The sequence below is a fragment of the Palaemon carinicauda genome, chromosome 19 (assembly GCF_036898095.1).
Source record: "Palaemon carinicauda isolate YSFRI2023 chromosome 19, ASM3689809v2, whole genome shotgun sequence".
NCBI lineage: Eukaryota > Metazoa > Arthropoda > Malacostraca > Decapoda > Palaemonidae > Palaemon > Palaemon carinicauda.
Genome location: NC_090743.1, coordinates 109,768,212 through 109,790,120, shown reverse-complemented (window position 1 = coordinate 109,790,120; position 21,909 = coordinate 109,768,212). Strand labels below are relative to the sequence as shown.

At 44.0% G+C, this 21,909-nt stretch overlaps 2 protein-coding genes across 2 annotated transcripts in view; one reads left to right on the top strand and one right to left on the bottom strand.

Moving 5' to 3' along the window:
* The window catches only part of LOC137658724 (LHFPL tetraspan subfamily member 2a protein-like), a 195,568-nt gene that overhangs the window by 80,407 nt on the left and 93,252 nt on the right, over nt 1–21,909 (bottom strand). The window lies entirely within an intron of this gene.
* The window catches only part of LOC137658725 (uncharacterized), a 57,030-nt gene that overhangs the window by 4,046 nt on the left and 31,075 nt on the right, over nt 1–21,909 (top strand). The gene's annotated exons all lie outside the window — the stretch shown is intronic.

The window sequence follows — 21,909 nt, the reverse complement described above, 5'->3', positions numbered from 1 at the left end:
TCCGACTGCGGAGAAGGTTGACGATGCACCCGTTTGCCTACAACCTGCCACGGTTGTGCGCCCAGCAGACGCTGCGGCTGCCTGCTCCCACACTCCGGCTGTGAGAGCTCCTCCACCCATGCGCAGTCGACCCTGCCAGACGCATGCTGACTCCCACAGACGCACGGAGAACTCCGTTGCCGTGCGTGAGCTACCACAACAACAGGAGGGTGGAGTTAGGCTGCCGTGTTTTGACGCGGTGCGTCAGCCTCCGCAACCCACGGTGGTCTCCGCTATCCTTCCACAGTCGGGGGTAGACTCTTTGCGCACCCACTCAGCTTTGGTTGTTGCCAGTTCTCAGACTGACCAACAGTGGCATGATGTTGGGTCCAGTGCAGCCACGCATGCACCCGTGCTGCCGGACTCAGTTGTCCAGCCCACTCCGTTGCCTCTTCCTCCTCAACATTCAGACGATGGTATCTCTGATGATGACGAAGCTGCGCATCTTGACGACCAACACTCCGACATCGAAGAACCCAAGACCACGCCTCCCTCCTTAGACTTTAGGAAAGTGCTTGCGCTCTTTAAGGATTTGTATCCAGACCAGTTTGTGTCTGCAGCACCACGCTCACCTCCCTCCGAGTTCGCTTTAGGCATGCAGTCAGCAGCTCCTGCCTTTACGAAGCTCGTACTCGCTCGCTCGTCCAAGAGAGCTTTAAGGGTACTGGGAGAGTGGTTGCAGTCTAAGAAGCAGTTGGGAAAGACTTCCTTCATGTTTCCCCCGGTCAAGCTTGCTTCCAGATCTAGCGTCTGGTATGCCACGGGAGAAGTTCTCGGCTTGGGAGTTCCTGCCTCTGCCCAGGGGGACTTCTCAAGTCTAGTAGACTCTCCCCGCAGGCTGGCTATGAGACGCTCCAAGATTTGCTGGACCCCTTCGGACATGGACCATCTTATGAAGGGAGTTTTCCGCGCTTTCGAGGTCTTTAACTTCCTGGACTGGTGTTTGGGAGCATTGAGCAGGAAGACCTCCCCATCGGATAAGGAAACTTCCATGCTCATCATGTCCTGCATGGACAAAGCCATTCGGGATGGTTCTAGTGAGCTTGCGGCTTCTTTCGTGTCTGGGGTACTCAAGAAGCGAGATCACCTTTGCTCTTTCTTATCAGCTGGAGTCACCCCATGTCAAAAGTCGGAGCTGATGTTCGCTCCACTCTCTAAGTGTCTCTTCCCTGAAGAGTTGATCAAGGAGATTGCTGCCTCCTTGATCCAGAAAGACACCCATGACCTGGTGGCTTCATCCGCACGCAAAGTCACACCTTTGCCCTCCGTACCTAGACCTAGGATGGACACGCCAGCTTCTAGGTTCATCCCGTCCTTTCGTGGCAGAGCCTCCAGCAGAGGAGGTGCTCGTGCCGGAAGTCAACGTGGGAGCAAAAGAGTTCCAAGTCCTCTAGAGGCAGAGTCTGACTGCCATCCTCTTCAGACAGCAGTGGGAGCCAGGCTCAAGAACTACTGGCAGGCCTGGGAGAACAGGGGCGCAGACGTACAGTCTGTGAAGTTACTCAGAGAGGGGTACAGGATTCCATTCTTACGCAAACCCCCTCTAGCAACGACTCCCATCAACCTCTCTCCCAGGTACAGAGAGGAGGAAAAGAGGCTAGCCTTACAGCAAGAGGTGTCTCTCTTACTACAAAAGGGAGCGGTAGTCATAGTCCGGGACCATCAATCCCCGGGCTTCTACAACCGCCTCTTCTTAGTGCCGAAGAAGACAGGAGGGTGGAGACCGGTGCTAGACGTCAGTTCTCTGAATGTCTTTGTCACAAAGCAGACGTTCACCATGGAGACGACAAAGTCGGTTCTAGCATCGGTCAGGAAGGAAGACTGGATGGTCTCGTTAGACCTAAAGGACGCGTACTTTCACGTCCCCATCCACCCAGATTCCCAACCTTTTCTAAGGTTCGTTTTTGGGAAGGTCGTCTACCAGTTCCAAGCCCTGTGCTTTGGCCTAAGCACGGCACCTCTAGTTTTTACCAAACTGATGAGGAATATTGCCAAATTCCTCCACTTAGCAAACATCAGAGCCTCCCTCTATTTGGACGACTGGCTTTTAAGAGCTGCGTCAAGTCGTCGCTGTCTGGAGAATCTACAGTGGACTCTAGATCTGGCCAAGGAATTGGGTCTCCTGGTCAATATAGAAAAGTCCCAACTCGTCCCATCCCAAACTATAGTTTACCTAGGAATGGAGAATCAGAGTCAAGCTTTTCGGGCTTTTCCGTCGGCCCCCAGAATCAATCAAGCCCAAGAATGCATCCAGTCCATGCTGAAGAAGGACCGGTGTTCTGTCAGACAGTGGATGAGTCTGATAGGGACGCTTTCATCACTGGACCAGTTCATCGCGTTAGGGAGACTTCACCTTCGCCCCCTTCAATTTCACTTAACTGCTCACTGGAGAAAGGACAAGACGCTAGAAGCGGTCTCAGTTCCTATTTCCGAGAAGATGAAGTCGTCACTGACTTGGTGGAAGAACAACATTCTCCTCAGGGAGGGTCTGCCTCTGGCTGTTCAGACCCCCGACCACCTTCTCTTCTCGGACGCATCGGACACGGGCTGGGGTGCGACGTTGGACGGTCGGGAATGCTCGGGCACGTGGAATGCGGTTCAAAGCGAGTTACACATCAACTGCAAGGAGCTACTGGCAGTTCATCTGGCCTTGAGAAGCTTCAAGTCCCTCCTTCTAGGCAAGGTGGTGGAGGTGAACTCCGACAACACCACAGCACTGGCATACATCTCCAAGCAAGGAGGGACTCATTCGATGAAGTTGTACGAGATCGCAAGGGACCTCCTCACCTGGTCAAGAGATCGAAACATCTCCCTTGTAACGAGGTTCATTCAAGGCGACATGAATGTCATGGCAGACCGCCTCAGCCGGAAGGGTCAAATCATCCCAACAGAGTGGACCCTTCACAAGAATGTATGCAACAAACTATGGGCATTGTGGGGCCAACCCACCATAGATCTGTTTGCAACCTCGATGACCAAGAGGCTCCCAAATTATTGCTCACCGATTCCGGACCCAGCAGCTGTTCACATAGATGCCTTTCTTCTTAGACCTTTATGCGTTCCCCCCGTTCAAGATTGTCAACAGAGTACTGCAGAAGTTCGCCTCTCACGAAGGGACAAGGTTGACGTTGGTTGCTCCCCTCTGGCCCGCGAGAGAATGGTTCACCGAGGTACTGCAATGGCTAGTAGACGTTCCCAGAACACTTCCTCTAAGAGTGGACCTTCTGCGTCAGCCGCATGTAAAGAAGGTACACCCAAGCCTCCACGCTCTTCGTCTGACTGCCTTCAGACTATCGAAAGACTCTCGAGAGCTAGAGGCTTTTCGAAGGAGGCAGCCAGAGCGATTGCTAGAGCTAGGAGGACATCCACTCTCAAAGTCTACCAGTCGAAGTGGGAAGTCTTCCGAAGTTGGTGCAAGTCCAAATCAGTATCCTCAACCAGTACCTCTGTAACTCAGATAGCTGACTTTCTGTTATACCTAAGGAAGGAAAGATCCCTTTCAGCTCCCACGATCAAGGGTTACAGAAGCATGTTGGCAGCAGTCTTCCGTCACAGAGGCTTAGATCTGTCCAACAACAAAGATCTACAAGACCTCCTTAAGTCTTTTGAGACCACGAAGGAGCGTCGGTTGGCCACACCAGGTTGGAACTTAGACGTGGTACTAAGATTCCTTATGTCAGCAAGGTTCGAGCCACTTCAATCAGCCTCTTTTAAAGATCTCACTTTGAAAACTCTTTTCCTCGTCTGCTTAGCAACAGCTAAAAGAGTCAGTGAGATACACGCCTTCAGCAGGAACATTGGATTTACATCTGAAACGGCTACATGTTCCTTACAGCTTGGTTTTTTAGCCAAAAACGAACTTCCTTCTCGTCCTTGGCCCAAATCGTTCGAAATTCCAAGCCTTGCTAGTTTGGTTGGAAATGAACAAGAAAGAGTACTGTGCCCAGTAAGAGCTCTTAAGTACTATTTGAAACGGACTAAGCCATTACGTGGACAATCAGAAGCTTTATGGTGTGCCATTAAGAAACCTTCTTTACCAATGTCGAAGAATGCAGTTTCTTATTATATCAGACTTTTAATTCGAGAAGCTCATTCCCATCTGAATGAAGAGGACCATGCTTTGCTGAAGGTAAGGACACATGAAGTTAGAGCGGTTGCAACTTCAGTGGCCTTCAAACAAAACAGATCTCTGCAGAGTGTAATGGATGCAACCTATTGGAGAAGCAAGTCAGTGTTCGCATCATTTTACCTTAAAGATGTCCAGTCTCTTTACGAGAACTGCTACACCCTGGGACCATTCGTAGCAGCGAGTGCAGTAGTGGGTGAGGGCTCAGCCACTACATTCCCATAATCCCATAACCTTTTTTAATCTTTCTCTTGAAATGCTTTTTATTGTTGTTTTTTGGGTTGTCCGGAAGGCTAAGAAGCCTTTCGCATCCTGGTTGATTTGGCGGGTGGTCAAATTCTTTCTTGAGAAGCGCCTAGATTAGAGGTTGTGATGAGGTCCTTTAGTATGGGTTGCAGCCCTTCATACTTCAGCTCCTAGGAGTCGCTCAGCATCCTGTGAGGATCGCGAGGCTCAGTAAGGAAGACGTACTTAAAAAGGCAGAGTAATTGTTCAAGTCGACTTCCTTACCAGGTACTTATTAATTTTATGTTTGTTATTTTGAATAACTGCTAAAATGAAATACGGAATACTTAGCTCTTAAGGTTAACATATATGCTGGTCTCTACCCACCCCCCTGGGTGTGAATCAGCTATATGATCATCGGGTAAGTTTAATATTGAAAAATGTTATTTTCATTAGTAAAATAAATTTTTGAATATACTTACCTGATGATCATAAATTTAAGGACCCACCCTTCCTCCCCAATAGAGACCCAGTGGACCGAGGAGAAAATTGGTTCTGTGTTGACATAGAGTACTTGAGTACCTACTCGACAGATGGCGCTGTTGATGTACACCCCCACCTGTATAGCGATCGCTGGCGTATTCCGCCCGTAGGTTTTTCTGTCGGGCAGCAGAGCTGACAGCTATATGATCATCGGGTAAGTATATTCAAAAATTTATTTTACTAATGAAAATAACATTTTCTGTTCGAAATGATAATCTGTAATACTGTACAACCTTTCCGGAATAACTTTAGCATATTTTTAGAACTGTGGATGCACTTGCTAAGTAACACTGATAGAAGGGTATATGTCATTTGTATACCAGCGGTCAGTTCCTCTGGCGAGCATAAAATATGGATACCAACTAACCTAATCTCCCCCCCCCCCAGCCTAACCTACAAGCCGTGTCCTTACCTACTTACCTAATGGGGGGTGCCTAAGTCCCCCTGCTACCCCCTTACACTGCCGTATTCTAAGTCAGCCGTTATACATACAGGTGGTCACTATCATACATACATCCATAGTATTTTTATTAGAAGATGTTGTCCTGACTGGGACTTAATTAAAACCGATAAGAGTAATGAGATCTCTGCCGGTAATGATACGGTGATATATGTGGTATCAGGTCGTTTTGTATTGTGAGTTTCGACCCAAGTTGTTTCGCACCACGTTCCAAAGTCCTATCATGCCACCACCCAAGTTGATTCGTACCAATCTGTCGCAGAAAATTGAGCTGAGACACCGTATCAGTATAGTAACTCAATTGGCTTTATTTGAAGATACTGGTGATACCGTTCATACCAAATTTTGAAGTTGAACAATCAGTGTAAACGCGATGAATATATTATGGTTTATGCCTAGATTGATAATATGCAAAGTCTAATTATAAGTAAAAGAACATAATTACCTGGAAATGGTTGTGTACTCTTCATTCATACTCTTACATAGTATAGTTGTAGTAATATAGTATTAGGAAAATTGTATCAATTTTATATTAAGTTTCTAAAGTTTAAACATTAACCTTTTCTTAACATTGCAAATGTTATTTCATTTCCAACTTATTGTACATAAACAAGCCTAATTACTGACCAATTTCAGTGTTGACCTTAATGTGAGTGTATTAGAAATATTAGTTATACATACTGTATAGTTTTGATTACAAAGCAGCTACAACTCGCAAGCGTATCGGAGAGATACCCAATGACGAAAATGCGCCAGATTTTTATTTGAATGCCAGGGATAAATTTTGTATCTTCAGTCTTCATACAATTGTTGACATACTTGAAACTCGTATGGAAAAAAAGACAAGAGACATAGAGAGAAATATTATAGATCATCTTTTCTAAGTGAAATACCACTACTGTATATCCCATAATGACTCTTCTTCTGTTAACACTGAAAGGCATTCTCATTGCTGTCAAAAACTTATTGATGCTTACCCAGAGGATACCAATAGTAATTTCTCGACTGAGCTTCACCAGTTTCATTAATATATGCGCCACAAATTCAGGGAAACCCAAAATGTAGAAATAAAATCCTGAATGTAGACATTGGCTTTCATATAATTTTTTAACATTGAGGGTCACAAATTGTTCAGCTGGACACACATTTTCTCAGTTGAAGCATATAAAAATACCAACAAAACAACTATGCAATAAGGCTTCTATTAGTATAGAAGCATATGTCTCATAATTGCAATTTTGAAGATATGTTCAAAAACTGTAGTTAGAAAATGTCGGAGAAAACTTTTCAAATGTAAGTGAAAATGTACAAAAACATTTTCTTTCTTACTCTTGGTTTTGTTTGATTTTGATGGAAAAAATTTTGTGTGGTTTATTATGTATATTTTGAATTACATATATATGTATGGGACACCAAAGTCTTAAGTGCTCAGGGCCTCTAAGGGGCTTAATCCTGCCCAGGTCAGGAATATTCTCTTTTGAAGAAACTTTATTGACATACATAAACCATAAACACAAGTAGAACTTAAGAATGATGTAATTTACATAAGGGAACAACAATAAGTCACATAAGTAATATAAATCATAACATGATCGTTGCATTCACAGCACTGTTCAAGTTCATATAAGCAGTTTCACCAGTATCTGTAAGTAGTTATAGAATCGTATTCATAGATTGAACCAAATGACCATACTGGTTCAATTTAGTGTGACAGGTTGGTACAAAACGACTTGGGAACGTGGTATGAAACAACTTCGGTGCAAGTTGCTATGGTACGAAACAACTTGGGAAACAAACATATGAACACCACCTAACCTGAGGTTCCACACCTAACCTAACCTAACCTATGAGCTATATCATTGCATACATATTTTGGGTATACTGTACACCCCCTGTGATCCCCCCCTAGACTATATCCTTAGCTTACCATAAGACTAATTCTCAACCCTTTGTTTGCTTCCCAACTGGCTTCATTCCTGGCAAGTGCTGAAGGCTGGAATCAGGAATCTCAAACGACCTCCACTGCCTGCTACCTTTGGGAGTGCTGTATACAGTATCTACAAGTCTCTGGATGCTTTTACCCTGGGATCTGTGATAGCTGCTCTGCAGGTTGTTTTCTGAGCCTTCCTCCTTCTCGGCTAAGGTAGCAGTCGCAACCTAAGTCTAAGAATGAATGTAAACAATGTCCTACCATTTTTCCTTAATTCTTCCCCTCTCTTGGGGCTCAGCAGTTGTGACTTTATGTTGTTGGACCAGATGCTGGATGCAAGTAATTATAAAGTGACTTCTCACTACAATTTGGTTGGTACGTACAGTATTTCAGTATCTCCATCATCCTCATATGAAGGATAACTGGACTCTGTCCGGAGCGGAGCGGAGCTTCCTATAATAAACAGATGACGTTATTAAGGACTGAGAGAGGATGGGGTATGGACTGTGTGCAGCTTCTACCTTCCTTCCTATGGTCGTCATTGAGTGCTCTTTGGAGAGCTTCATCTTCATCTTGTCCTCTTTGGAGAGCTTCATCTTCATCTTGTCCTCTTTGGAGAGCTTCATCTTCATCTTGTCCTCTTTGGAGAGCTTCATCTTTATCGTGTCTGACCTTCTGTGTATATGACCTTGCGATGATTCGTTATTGCACCTCCTTACGGGCTGCCAATGCATAGAGCCTGTGATTCGCCTTAATTGCAGGCTGATCTAACATTATGGTCATCATTAATGTACATACATTTGGACTTCATATCCTTAGGAATATAGACTCTTCAGTGACTGCCTGCCAGTCTTGACTCACTTCTTAAAGGACCGAAGTATGGTTACATTTCCTGGGTTAGTTAATCAGCCAGATTTGTTACTTCCTTCCTTCTTAGAATAAGTCTCATATTGAAGGTCAATGGTATGCATAATATGTAGAAACAAATTACAAATTTTTAAAGTAATTTGTTTTTTGCTTACTATTCAAACCTGAGACCTTTAAGCATCATTACATACCTCAACCTCCCCACAAGCCCTAGGTTAAAGGTCAAATTGTGGTTTGCTTTACCTCCTTCTCAACAGACAACTATTGTTTACCTTGTTAAAAGTTTAACAGCCATTTTAGTTTAACTTAAGTGTTACTCATATCATAGGTCTCAGGTATTTATAGTTAAGAAAAATGTTACTTTAAAAATTTGTGATTTTAAAAGTACTTTGTAATTTTCCTAAACTACCGACCTCACTTAACCAGCGAGTCCCAGGCCTAAGGTCAAAAGTGCCAGTTTTGCTGATTGACAGGTGGATAGGGCTTCCCCACCCACTGGTAGTTAACCCTGGATAGGTACGGTCCTCGGACACCCCTTTAAGGGTATACTCGGACGCGAACGACCCCGACGCCAAAAAAAATTCTTGAAAAATCAGTTTTTGCAGTAACCTCCTTTTTTCTTTTGCCAAAAAAAACTTCAATGAATGCTTAAAACAACTGTAAAGATAAATACTACTCATCTGCAGAAAAACTATTTATTATAAATATTTTAAAAAATTAAGTAGAAAAAAAAAAGACCTGACATAAAAATTCATAAAAAAAAAGTTTATACATATATACACAAATCCTTTTAGGAATTGATTCTTGAATGTTTAGGACACATCTTGATGTATTTTGGATGAAGTCAGACCCATGGAGGTGAAGATCTGAAATGAGAAAAAAAGGGTAACTTTTTTTGGCCAAAAAAAATTGTCCAAATTTCATGAATTTTTTTGGGTACCCAAATGAAATAGGAAGTGGCTAATTTTTTTAGGGAATAAACATATGTTATCCTAAAATAGAAATATGTAAAAAAATCTTCATTATTTTGTAAATTACATTTATATCAGGGGCCATATCTAAAGGTAATTTTTTGAGTACTTGGAAATTTCGTAAAAAAATACATATATTTAATATATAATATGATATTTATGCAGGTAAAAATATATCAAAATATCACAAATTCTATAGGGAACAAGAATATATATAGATAGGGCAGCTTACGCTTCGGATATGTCCACAAAATGGCCGCCAACCACACTGACTCAGACTCCCTAATGTGCCACTTGAAATGTAGGAAGGGTATGTCAATTTCAAGGTGTTATTTACTAATCTAATTATTATTGGATATGCATAAAAATTGTATGGTGGGTTGCTGGATAATTGTCGATTATTTTAAGACTATAAAATTAAAATTCTGACCCAAAAATTTTTTTTTGAAGGGAAATAAAATCGAAAAAAAAATGTAAAACAATATTTTAGCTAAAAAAATTTGATGATATTCAATCAAAAAAAAAAGTAAACAAAATTTTCCGACAAATAAACATCTAGAGGAATCATTACTCTGTGATAGTTCCTTAGTACGTAGTAATTTTGAAAGAATTGGGAAAAAACGAAAAAATGGCAATCACCGGAAAATCGAACACATACCTATATATACGCCATATCTGGCTAAAAAAAAGATAGGCATGGGTAGCCAGATCATCTAGAAACACTTTCCAACACTATAAAAATATAATTTTTGCGACACTACTTGCCAATTCCTTACGGTAACATGACTAAGCAAAAAAATGCAAAACAAATAAAAAGGGGCACTCGTGGAAAAATGGCCATTCTAATATACGGCATTTCAGAAAAAAAAAATTTCAGCCACGTGCTAGGCAAACCATCAAGGCATATTTTCCGACAAATAAACATATAAATGAAATATTACTCTGTGATAGTTCCTTAGTACGTAGTAATTTTGAAAGAAATGGGAAAAAACGAAAAAATGGCAATCACAGGAAAATCGAACACATACTTATATATACGCCATATCTGGCTAAAAAAAAAATAGGCATGGGTAGCCAGATCATCTAGAAACACTTTCCAACACTATAAAAATATAAGTTTTGCGACACTACTTGCCAATTCCTTACGGTAACATGACTAAGCAAAAAAATGCAAAACAAATAAAAAGGGGCACTCGCGGAAAAATGCCCAACATTCTAATATACGGCATCTCAGATAAAAAAAAAAAGACATGCACGTGTTAGCCCAACCATCAAGGCACACTTTCTAACACATAAACATGAAAAAAAAATCAATAATATACGGCAATTCCTTACTACGTAGTAAATTTTTACAAATATTGAAAAAAAAACAGAAATTGGCAACCGCAGTTAAATACCCAATATACCAATAACTACATCGTATCTGACAAAAACAAAATCACGCATGGGTAGCCAGATCATCTAGACACACTTTCCAACATTAAAAAAGCAAAAGTTTTACGACACTATTTCGCAATATCTTACGGAAAAATGACTTGGCAAAAAAATTAAAAAAAATTAAAAAGGGACACTCGCGGTAAAATGCCCGACATTCTAATATACGACATCTCAGATAAAAAAAAAGACATGCACGTGTTAGCCCAACCATCAAGGCACACTTTCTAACACATAAACATGAAAAAAAAATGAATAATATACGGCAATTCCTTACTACGTAGTAATTTTTACAAATATTGAAAAAAAAACAGAAATTGGTAACCGCAGTTAAATACCCAATATACCAATAACTACGTCGTATCTGACAAAAACAAAGTCATGCATGGGTAGCCAGATCATCTAGACACACTTTCCAACACTAAACAAGCAAAAGTTTTACGACACTATTTGGCAATATCTTACGGAAAAATGACTTGGCAAAAAAATGAAAAAAAATGAAAAAGGGGCACTCGCGGTAAAATGGTCCTCGTGGTGATGAACGACATTTTAACTAAAAAAAAAAACATGCACATGGTAGCCAAACAATCCACCAAGACTTTCCACAACTGATAACCTATACAAGTTGCACCATTCTACGACAATTTCATAATACGTAATAACTTTGATAATTATGCAAACTACCTCAGAAGGGTAAACTCGGACGCGAACGACCCCGACGCGTCTCAGAAATCGGGGAAGGAGTACAGCTACAGCAATGCACATCTGGACACTACTAGAGCGTGTAGGGGAGACACCTCCTGCAGGTCGATCACCCACAAATTCAGTCACAGGGGTGAGTCACGTGAGAAAAACCTGTTTTTTTTTGACGCTCGGGGTCGCAAACGACCCACCGTACCTATCCAGGGTTAAAACTAATTGGTTAAGTTTTAATGGCCATTGCAGTAGTGGTAAAATAATGCTCCTATTAAAGTTTGTATAGCCAGGAAAAATAATATTACTTTTTAAATTTTGGTTTTATGAATAGAACTTACCTGGCAGTTATATATACAGTGAACCCTCGTTTATCGCGGTAGATAGGTTCCAGACGCGGGCGCGATAGGTGAAAATCCGCGAAGTAGTGACAGCATATTTACCTATTTATTTAACATGTATATTCGGACTTTTAAAACCTTCCCTTGTACGTAGTACTGTTAACAAACCACCCTTTAATGTACAGAACACTTAATGCATGTACTACAGCACCCTAAACTAAAACAGGCACAAATATTAAAGGCGATTTTATATCATGTGTTTCCTAAACACCTAAAAAGCACGATAAAAAATGGCAACCAATGTTTTGTTTATGTTCATCTCTGATCATAATGAAGAAACAAACTCATTTAGTGTACACATATATGTACGTATGGTTAGTTTTTGCATCGATTATATTGATTATACAGTACTGTATGTTGATTTTTTTATTACCAATGTTTTAGTTTACGTATTTTTCTTAGGACTTCCAAATGAAATCTTTTTCTTTATGACGCCGCCTGAAACGACGGCGTGTACGCTCAGTAAACAACCACGCTCAGAACAAACAAGGCATTTAACACGCATGATGATAGTGATAAATAATGATACAGTACATACAGTATTTACAGTAAAAGCATTTACAAAATATGTTACCTTACAAATATAAATTATACAGTACTTGTACGTAGCAAAGTAGGAAAACAATTTGAGAGAGAGAGAGAGAGAGAGAGAGAGAGAGAGAGAGAGAGAGAGAGAGAGAGAGAGAGAGAGAGATATTGTTTTACGTACGTAAATGTAAATTTTAAACAAAAAAAATATGATAGGTTACAACATGTAGACTTTTAAAACCTTCCCTTTAACTTAATGCATACAGTACGTACATTACTAAACTATAAAACAGGTTAAAGTAAAAAATAAAGATTGTTACTGTACTCACCACGAAAGAAGTTCAAGAAAAACTTGAATGACGATGGCGATGAATTTGCTGCACAGTAGAAATGATGATGATGAAGCTGATGATGTGTTCTACTGTGCAGTCAATGATAGTATTTTACGTCTCTTCAGACGGAGGTGTCTTTTCCTGGGACACCTCTTCAACTTCTTCAATTTCTTCCGAAGGCGTACTAGCAGGAGGAACTGGCTCTTTTTTGCGAGGCTGAAAAAACATTGTGATCGGAAGTTGTTGCCGCTGCTTCTTTTTTCGATCCAAGAGCATCCTGTAGGGAGTCGTGATGTCATCAACCTTGTTGCAGAATTGCATCGAGCGAACCATATCCTCGTCCCACTCTTGCAACATTTCTTTCGCCTCCTTCATATGGTTGCAGAACTTGGCGAGCCGTTCTAATGTTAAGCCCGTTTCTTCGACATTTTCTTGGGTCTCTTCCTGGGTACCCTCACTCTCTTCCTCACTTGCCGATTTCGTCAGGTCTTCGAGGTCTGCGTCAGTTAGGAATGGCAGTCCAACAACTCGTCGACGTCTTCAGTCGTCATGTCGCCAAACCCGTCACCCCCAATTATGGCAGCCAACTGCACAGATTTCCGTATTGCAGAGTGTTGGATTTCCGACGGAGTAAATCCCTTGTCGTCGTAAACAATATCGGGCCACAGCTTCTTCCAGCTCGCATTTACGGTTGCAGGTTTCATCTCTTGAAGTGCCTTTTGAATATTCTGCAGGCACGTGGCTATGGTGTACTGCCGCCAGTACGCCTTCAAGTTGAAGTCTTCATCCTCGTCATCTTGGGCAGCATCCACACACGCAACGAGGTCCGCCAAGGTATTCTTCGTGTAGAGGGCCTTGAACGCCCTGATAACCCCCTGGTCCATTGGTTGAATTAATGACGTGGTGTTGGGTGGCAGGAACTCAACCTGAACGCCCTCACGCGACAGGTCAATTGCGTGTCCACCAGCGTTATCCATAAGGAGAAGGATCTTGAATGGCAAGCCCTTCTCTAAGAGATATTCATGGACTTGCGGGATGAAACACTGGTGGAACCAGTTGGAGGTCAGCATCTTCGTAATCCATGCTTTTTGATTATGCATCCAGTACACGGGAAGGAGATTCTTATTTTTGTTTTTCAAAGCGCGAGGATTTTTCGACTTATAAATAAGCCCCGGCTTTAACAAAAATCCAGCAGCATTGCCACACATCACGAGGGTAACGCGATCCTTGAATGCCTTAAAGCCAGAGGCTTTGGCTTCCTCTTTGAACAGGAAAGTTCGCGACGGCATTCTCTTCCAAAACAAGCCGGTTTCATCCATATTAAAGACTTGTTCCGGCTTGTATCCACCTTCAGCGATAATGTTCTTGAAAGTCTGGTTCACGTAAGTTTCAGCAGCGGCAGTGTCAGCGGAAGCAGACTCCCCATGCAGGGAAACGCTTTTCAGGGCGAAGCGTTTCTGAAACTTCGCGAACCATCCTTTGCTTGCGGAAAAACGTTTCTGAGGCTGGGAATCAGTGGATGTCCCTGGTTGAGGATCATCTGCATCATCATCATCTTCAGCATGGTTGCCGTCGTCCTCTTTAGGTTCCTTTGCAGCAAAATTCTCATACAAGCTCAAAGCCTTTGTTTGGATGGTGTTCGTATCCAACGCTATGTTCTTCTTCCGGCAGTCGGCAATCCACACAGCTAAAGCACCTTCCATGCGTACGATCGTTTTATTACGCGTTGTAACGACTCGCTTCGCTGATCTGCTAAAGGTGATTGCAGCAGTCTTTCTAATGTTCGCCTCGTCCTTCTTGATGTAGCGAACGGTGGATTCGTTGATGCCAAAATGGCGGCCGGCGGCCGCGTAACTTCTACCATCTTTTAACATGTCGAGAAGCGTAACCTTCTCAGCTATCGTCATCATTCTTCGGTGGCGTTTAGGCTCACTACCAGCCTTACTAGAAGCAGAACGCTTGGGAGCCATTGTAACAGAAAGTTCAACAAAAAGTTCAACTTAAAACAGTCGCACACAGCACAGATTAAACTTCACAAAGTTAAGAACGTCTACTCAGCAATACGCGGAAAGAGAAAGTGAACGATGCAGCCCCGCGAGAACTTTGATGCTGCGGGTAGAAGATGCGGGCAAAACACCAATCACAGGCTAGATAACAAAACTTGAGTTTTGATTCGTCATCTATCAGCGCTTGAACCAATCACAACCCGTCTTAGTACTATGGCGCGTTGGTTACTCATAGAAGATGCCCCCGCGCATACTGAACGTACGTAGATTAAGTACAATACCGTAATAATAATAAATAATGATAATAATACTGTACAGTAATAATAATAATAATAATAATGATTAATAATAATAACAATAATAATTTTATTAACAACAACAACAATAATAATAATAACAATAATAATAAAAATTTACGTACGTACGCTATTTTACGCCTCTCTCTCTCTCTCTCTCTCTCGTACGCTTACAGTACTTATTCGAAATGTGATTTTTGCAACAAAGAATATTATTGGATGCAGTACTGTACTACGTACGTATACATACAAAAGATTCATGGAAAAGAAGCACATCCATTACAGTACACACCATTCTAATATGGTATGACTGCATCTGATTTGCGTTTCATGTTCGATTTAATTTTACTACGTACTGAATTATCGTATGATCACATTCTCTTTTCGTGTTTTATTTCTTTCTGTGCTGAATTATATATCATATGTAATGCAATGAACAATCAGTAAGAGCAGATATTACTAATTACAGTATTAATGGAATTACAGGTAACAAAATATCGTATTTGGTTATCTTCAGATTTCGCGGTATTTTCGAATTTTCCGGAAAATCCGCGATATGTATATATATATGGGTTATGGGAAAACCCCGCGAAGTGGTGAATCCGCGATTGTCGAACCGCGAAGTAGCGAGGGTTCACTGTACATAGCTAATTATCTCTATTTCGGCAGAATTTTTCTAAAACTAGGCAACCGCCTTGTGGTGGTTGGGTGGTAACACCCGTTAAAGGGTGGTAGGAGGAATCATTCCCGTTTTTTGTTCTTCAGTTCATCTCTGCCGGCCGGATCGACAACACGTTGGTCCGTCATTAAGAGTTTTTCTTCGCTTTCCCTGCTCGGTGTACCAGTCTGCTTTTTTGGTGAAGTACTCTGATTTGGGGTTTTGGCGATCGTTGTATTTTGCTTTCTCTTAGCTTTTTTTTGCTGTTTTTCATTATGAGTGAAAAGAGTCATTACCGTATCTGTGCGAATGAGGAATGTAAGGTGAGACTACCGAAAATGGCGGTTGATCCTCACACTGTTTGTTCTCATTGTAGGGGTTTTGTTTGTGCCCTTGATAATAGGTGTGGGGAATGTAAGGTTTTGGATGAGAAAGATTGGTTAATTATGAAGCGCTATGTGCGTAAGCTAGAGCTCGATAGAGTTAGGAGAGCTTCTAGGTCTAAGTCTAAGTCTGTTAGTGGTAAGGAAGACGAACTTAGCGTAGATTTATCTATTGATCCTATTATTGATTCCTCTTTGGAAGTTGATCCTTCCCTTGAGGTAGTAACTCCTGCACCTCCTACAGGTTCCGTATCTACGGATGACCCTCGGTACGCTAGCCTGGCGGCCGAGTTGAAGGCCATTAAAGAACAACTGGAGGCCTTTAAAGGTAAGGAAAGTGAAAGTGCTTGTGTTAGTGCAGCGGAGGTGGCGACTGACCGAATCTGTCATACCCCTAGGCCTAGACCTCTACCAAGCTCCCAGGACCAAGGGAGAAGGTACGTCGATGACCGAAAGGGGGTGAGAGGTATGTACCCTCGGTCAGCCGTCGCCTCGGACAGTCCTGTTGTCTATTCCCAGGCTGCTCTTGACCGTCACGGGAAAGACGTGTCGGATGTGTTGTTTTCTTCTCCGAATTCGTCCAGACGTAAATGGAAGTATGAAGCTTCAAGACCTACTAAGAGGAGATGGAACCGCGACGAACGGTCTCGTTCTTTCTCTCCCGGTTCTAGCAGTTATGAACCTTGTCCGTCGGAGGATGATTTCGACTCCGTGCCTGTGAAAAGGACGAAGCCTGCTGCCGAAGATACGAGTGTTATTCGTCAGCCCCCCCCCTTCGGGTCCGCAAGACCCAGCTGATGTTGCTAAAACCTTTATGTCTGTCATGCAGGAACAACTTTTGACTTTAGTACAAGCCTTTAGCCGCCCTCACGCCCAGTCTGACAGACGTAAAGACGACTCGTTGCCGATTAAGAAGTCTGCTTCTAAGAGAGAACGGAGTTCTTCTTCAAAGAAAACTTCTCCCTCTCTACGCCAGGATGAGGAATGTGTGCTTTCGCCAGGCGATACTTCTTCGCGATACCAGGGCGATACGTTTTCTCGTTCTCGATACCGGGACGATACCTTATCGAACGATGCTGCTTCTCGTTCTCGATACCAAGACGATACCGCCTCCCGTTCGCTCCGACACGACGATACCGCCTCCCGTTCGCTTCGCCACGACGATACCTCCTCTCGTTCGCTTCGCCACGACGATACCGCCTCCCGTTCGCTTCGCCACGACGATACCTCCTCTCGTTCGCTTCGCCACGACGATACCTCCTCTCGTTCACGACGATACCGACCCTAGTTCTCGACGCCACGACGATACCGCCTCTCGTTCACGACGCCACGACGATACCGCCTCTCATTCTCGCCGCCACGACGATACCGCCTCTCATTCTCGCCGCCACGACGATACCGCCTCTCGCTCTCGACGACAGATCGACTCTGCCTCTCGTTCTCGGTTCCAGGGCGATACCACCCTGCCTCTTCAGGACGATACTGCCTCTCGTCCCAAGGATTCTTCTAGCGCGGGACTCCAGGATGCAACCCGTCTTTTGCAGGATGATGCCTTTGATTTGCCCTTGTCGGGTTCTAAGGATCCTTCTCTTTCGAAGGATATTGCAGATGTGGATCAGGACCTCGAGGATGTTTCTGATGACGATGATAATCCTGCCGACGCTGTGGGAGATTACAAAGTTCTCTCTCGCTCCCTTCTTGAACTTTTTGGAGAGGAATTCCAACCTGCTGCCCCTCAATCTCCTCAGTCCCAATTTAACAGAAAGAAGGCCAAGAAACAGTCGGCCTTCATCAAGATGAAGCTGTCTATCTCCGCAAAGAAGGCTCTCACGAAGATTGATGACTGGATGATGGAGCGGAGACAAACAGTTAAGACTTCCTTCTCGTTTCCACCAGCTCGTCTGGCTTCAAGAGCGGGTATGTGGTATGCAACTGGAGAACCTTTGGGTCTGAGAGTGCCTTCCTCCTCCAAGGGTGACTTCTCTGGTTTAGTGGACTCTGCTAGAAGGCATGCTCTCAACTCAGCCAAGGTCATGTGGTCGATGTCGGAGCTGGATCATCTCGTCAAAGGTATTTTTAGAGCCTTTGAGGTTTTTAGTTTCCTAGACTGGTCGCTTGGGACTCTCGCAAGGAAAACTGAACAGATGGAAGGATCTAGGGACCTTACCAGCATTATGTCCTGTATGGATAAGGCCCTCAGAGATGGGGCGAATGAGTTGGCTGCTCTGTTCTCAGCTGGGGTCCTAAAGAAGAGAGCTCTGCTTTGCTCTTTTGCTTCTAGGTCTGTTACCAATGCTCAAAAGTCTGAGCTTCTTTACGCCCCCCTCTCTCAACATCTTTTTCCCGAGTCCCTGGTTAATGACATTACGCGTTCTCTGGCCCAAAAAGCCACCCAAGACCTTTTATCTCGTTCTGCTCGTAAGCCCTTTGCAGCCCCTCCTTCTTCTTTGAAACGGGAGGAAAGGAGATTCCAGCAGCCCTTTCGGGGCAGGACTACTTCAAGATCAGATTTTAGAGGGAGAAGGTAAGATTCAGGACCAAGATCTACCAGGGGTTCTTTCAGACCTCGCTCCAGAAAATGAAGTTCGTCTCCTCCAGACAGTAGGCGCAAGACTGTCAGGTTTTTGGCAGTCTTGGAAGAGGAGAGGGGCGGACACCTGGTCCCTCTCAGTCATCAAGGAAGGATACAAGATCCACTTTCTGAAAAAACCTCCTCTCGCAGATGCTCCGCTGGCCTTAGTAGCCCGGTACTCAGATCCTGGGAAACAGAAGGCCCTAGTAGACCTTGTCAACCAAATGCTAGACAAGGGGGCGATAGAACCGGTTCGGGATCTAGTCTCCCCAGGCTTTTACAATCGCCTGTTTCTGGTCCCCAAGAACTCGGGCGGATGGAGACCCGTCCTGGATGTCAGCGCTCTCAACGTATTTGTGGAGAAGACAAAGTTCTCCATGGAGACGACTCAGTCGGTGCTGGCGTCAGTACGTCCAGGGGACTGGATGGTGTCCCTCGACTTGCAGGACGCATATTTCCATGTCCCCATCCATCCGACTTCGAGGAAGTACCTGAGGTTTGTAATGGAGGGCAAGTGCTTCCAATTCAGAGCTCTTTGCTTCGGTCTCAGCACGGCTCCTCAAGTCTTCACCAGGGTAATGGCGAATGTGTCAGGTTGGCTGCATCAGGAGGGGATAAGGATATCCTTCTATCTGGACGATTGGCTGATTCGTTCACGATCGAGGGAGAAATGTCTGGAGGATTTACGGAAGACTTTTATGATGGCTCAAGATCTAGGCCTGGTCATCAACAGGGAGAAATCTCAGATCAGACCGAATCAGACTATTCTCTATTTGGGGATACTGTAGTTCTGAATTCAGTTCTTTTTCGGGCTTCTCCCTCTCAGGAAAGACAGACCAAGTGTCTCGTAAAAGTCAGAACTTTCCTGGACAAGGAGAGATGCACAGCGAAGGAGTGGATGAGTTTGCTGGGGACTCTATCCTCCCTCGAACTGTTTGTCTCTCTGGGGAGACTCCACCTAAGGCCTCTTCAGCACTTTCTTTCGAAGACATGGAACAGAAAGATGTAGGAAGACTCCTTTTCCTTCCCCATTCCAATAGAAGTCAAGACTCTTCTGAAGTGGTGGCTGGACCCAACCTTGTTAGGGGAAGGGATCTCCTTACACAAGAAGAACCCAGACCTAGTGTTGTTTTCAGACGCATCAGAGTCAGGCTGGGGGGCAACACTAGGAAGCAGGGAGGTCTCAGGCTATTGGGAAGGAATTCAGCTGGGATGGCACATCAACAACAAGGAGCTGATGGCCATTTTTCTGGGGCTGAAGGCCTTCAAGGACTTGGTGTCTGGGAAGATTGTGGAGGTCAACTCAGACAACACCACAGCTCTTGCTTACATCAGGAAGCAAGGAGGGACTCACTCACTCTCTCTTCGAGACAGCAAGAGAGCTCCTTCTTTGGGCGAAGGAGAACAGGATAAGCCTGCTGACGAGGTTTGTTCAGGGACAGAAGAATGTGAGGGCGGACATGCTCAGCAGGAAAGGGCAGGTCCTTCCCACAGAATGGACCCTCAACCAACAGGTCTTGTCAGAGTCTCTGGAGGCTGTGGGGGAGACCCCTCATCGATCTTTTCGCCTCCAATTTATCCAAGAGGATCCCCATCTATTGCTCCCTAGTTCCGGACAGAGAGGCAATAGCAGTAGACGCCTTTTTGATGGATTGGACGGGGATGGACACTTATGCTTTTCCCCCGTTCAAGATCATCAATCTGGTAGTCAGGAAATTCGCCCTCCTCGATTCGGGACGGATGATCCTGATAGCTCCGTTCTGGCCAATGAGGGAATGGTTCACGGAGGTGGTGGACTTGTTGATGGACTTTCCAAGAAGCCTCCCTGCAAGTCCAAATCTGCTCAGACAACCCCACTTCGAGAGATATCATCAAAACCCCCTCGCTCTCAATCTGACTGCCTTCAGACTATCGAGAAGCTCGTCAGATCGAGAGGCTTTTCAGCGCAAGCTGCGAAAGCTATCGCCAGAGCGAGGAGGGTCTCTTCGCAGAGGGTCTACCAGTCCAAGTGGGAGACTTTTAGGGCTTGGTGTAGGAAGCACAAGATTTCCTCATCCACTACCTCTGTGAGCCAGATTGCGGATTTCTTGTTGTACCTCAGACAGGACGCTAAGCTAGCTGTGTCCACTATCAAAGGGTACAAAAGTATGCTCTCTTCCGTCTGTCGGCATAGAGGCTTGGACTTGTCTCGCGATAAGGACTTACATGACCTCTTGAAGTCTTTTGAGACGACCAAGCAGACCCAGTTAAAGCCCCCTTCTTGGAACCTTGATGTGGTTCTTAAATTTCTGTGCACCAAGAGATTTGAGCCCATCTCACAGGCTCCCCTTAGGGAGGTTACCAAGAAGACCCTCTTTCTTTTGGCCTTAGCAACAGCTAAAAGAGTTAGTGAAGTCCATGCAATTGAAAAACAGGTAGGCTTCAATCTGGATGGGGCAGTTTGTGCCTTGAGATTAGACTTTCTCGCTAAGAACGAGAACCCTTCTAAGCCCTGGCCGAGGACCTTTGAGGTTCCTAACTTGACCAACCTAGTGGGTCAAGAGCAAGAGAGGCTGCTCTGTCCAGTACGAGCCCTCAAGACCTACTTGTCTCGCACTAAAAGTGTGAGAGGCTCTTCTAGCTCCCTGTGGTGTTCTGTGAAAGATCCTCAAAAGCCCCTTTCCAAGAACGCTTTGTCCTTTTTCCTGAGGGAAGTGATAAGAGAAGCGCATCTCTTGTGTGAGGAGGAACACTTCGGACTTTTAAAAGTGCAAGCTCACGAAGTGAGGGCCATTGCGACCTCGCTTGCTTACCGCAAGAACATGTCGCTCCGTCAAATTATGGATGCGACATTCTGGAGGAGCAACTCTGTGTTCGCCTCTCATTACCTCAGAGAGGTGAGGGCAGATTATGAGAAATGTTATACCTTGGGACCATACGTAGCTACGGCTTCTGTATTAGGCAAAGGAGTTACTACCTCCCCTCAACCTTAGTTTTGTTTACTTGTACATAGGTTGGTGTATTTTTTTTTTTTTTTTTTTTTTTTTTTTTTTTTTGGTTGTCTGAGGACTTCGACTTGTGTACAGTCACCTCAGTCTAGTTAGATAATTTTTATCTACTTTGCAAATGTTAGGTGGTTGGTTTGGTAAAGTTGCGGTTTTTTATTTTGGGCAATAGGTAGTCCTGAAGTCTAGTCAGATTGTTGGTCTCACCCCGTTGACAGACTCGATTGAGTGTTTTTCAGCACTGCAGGTCACATCCTGGCTGACACTCCTAAGGGAAAGCGACTCAAGAGGCAGGAACCTTTGAAGTCAGCTACCTTAGCAGGTAAGGAATCAAGGTGTTTATTTATCCTACAACTTTTTTGGTTGTTTCCCCAACGATGTTACTGTCTATCACCCTCCTCCAAGTGTGTTAATCAGCTATGTACGTATATATAACTGCCAGGTAAGTTCTATTCATAAAA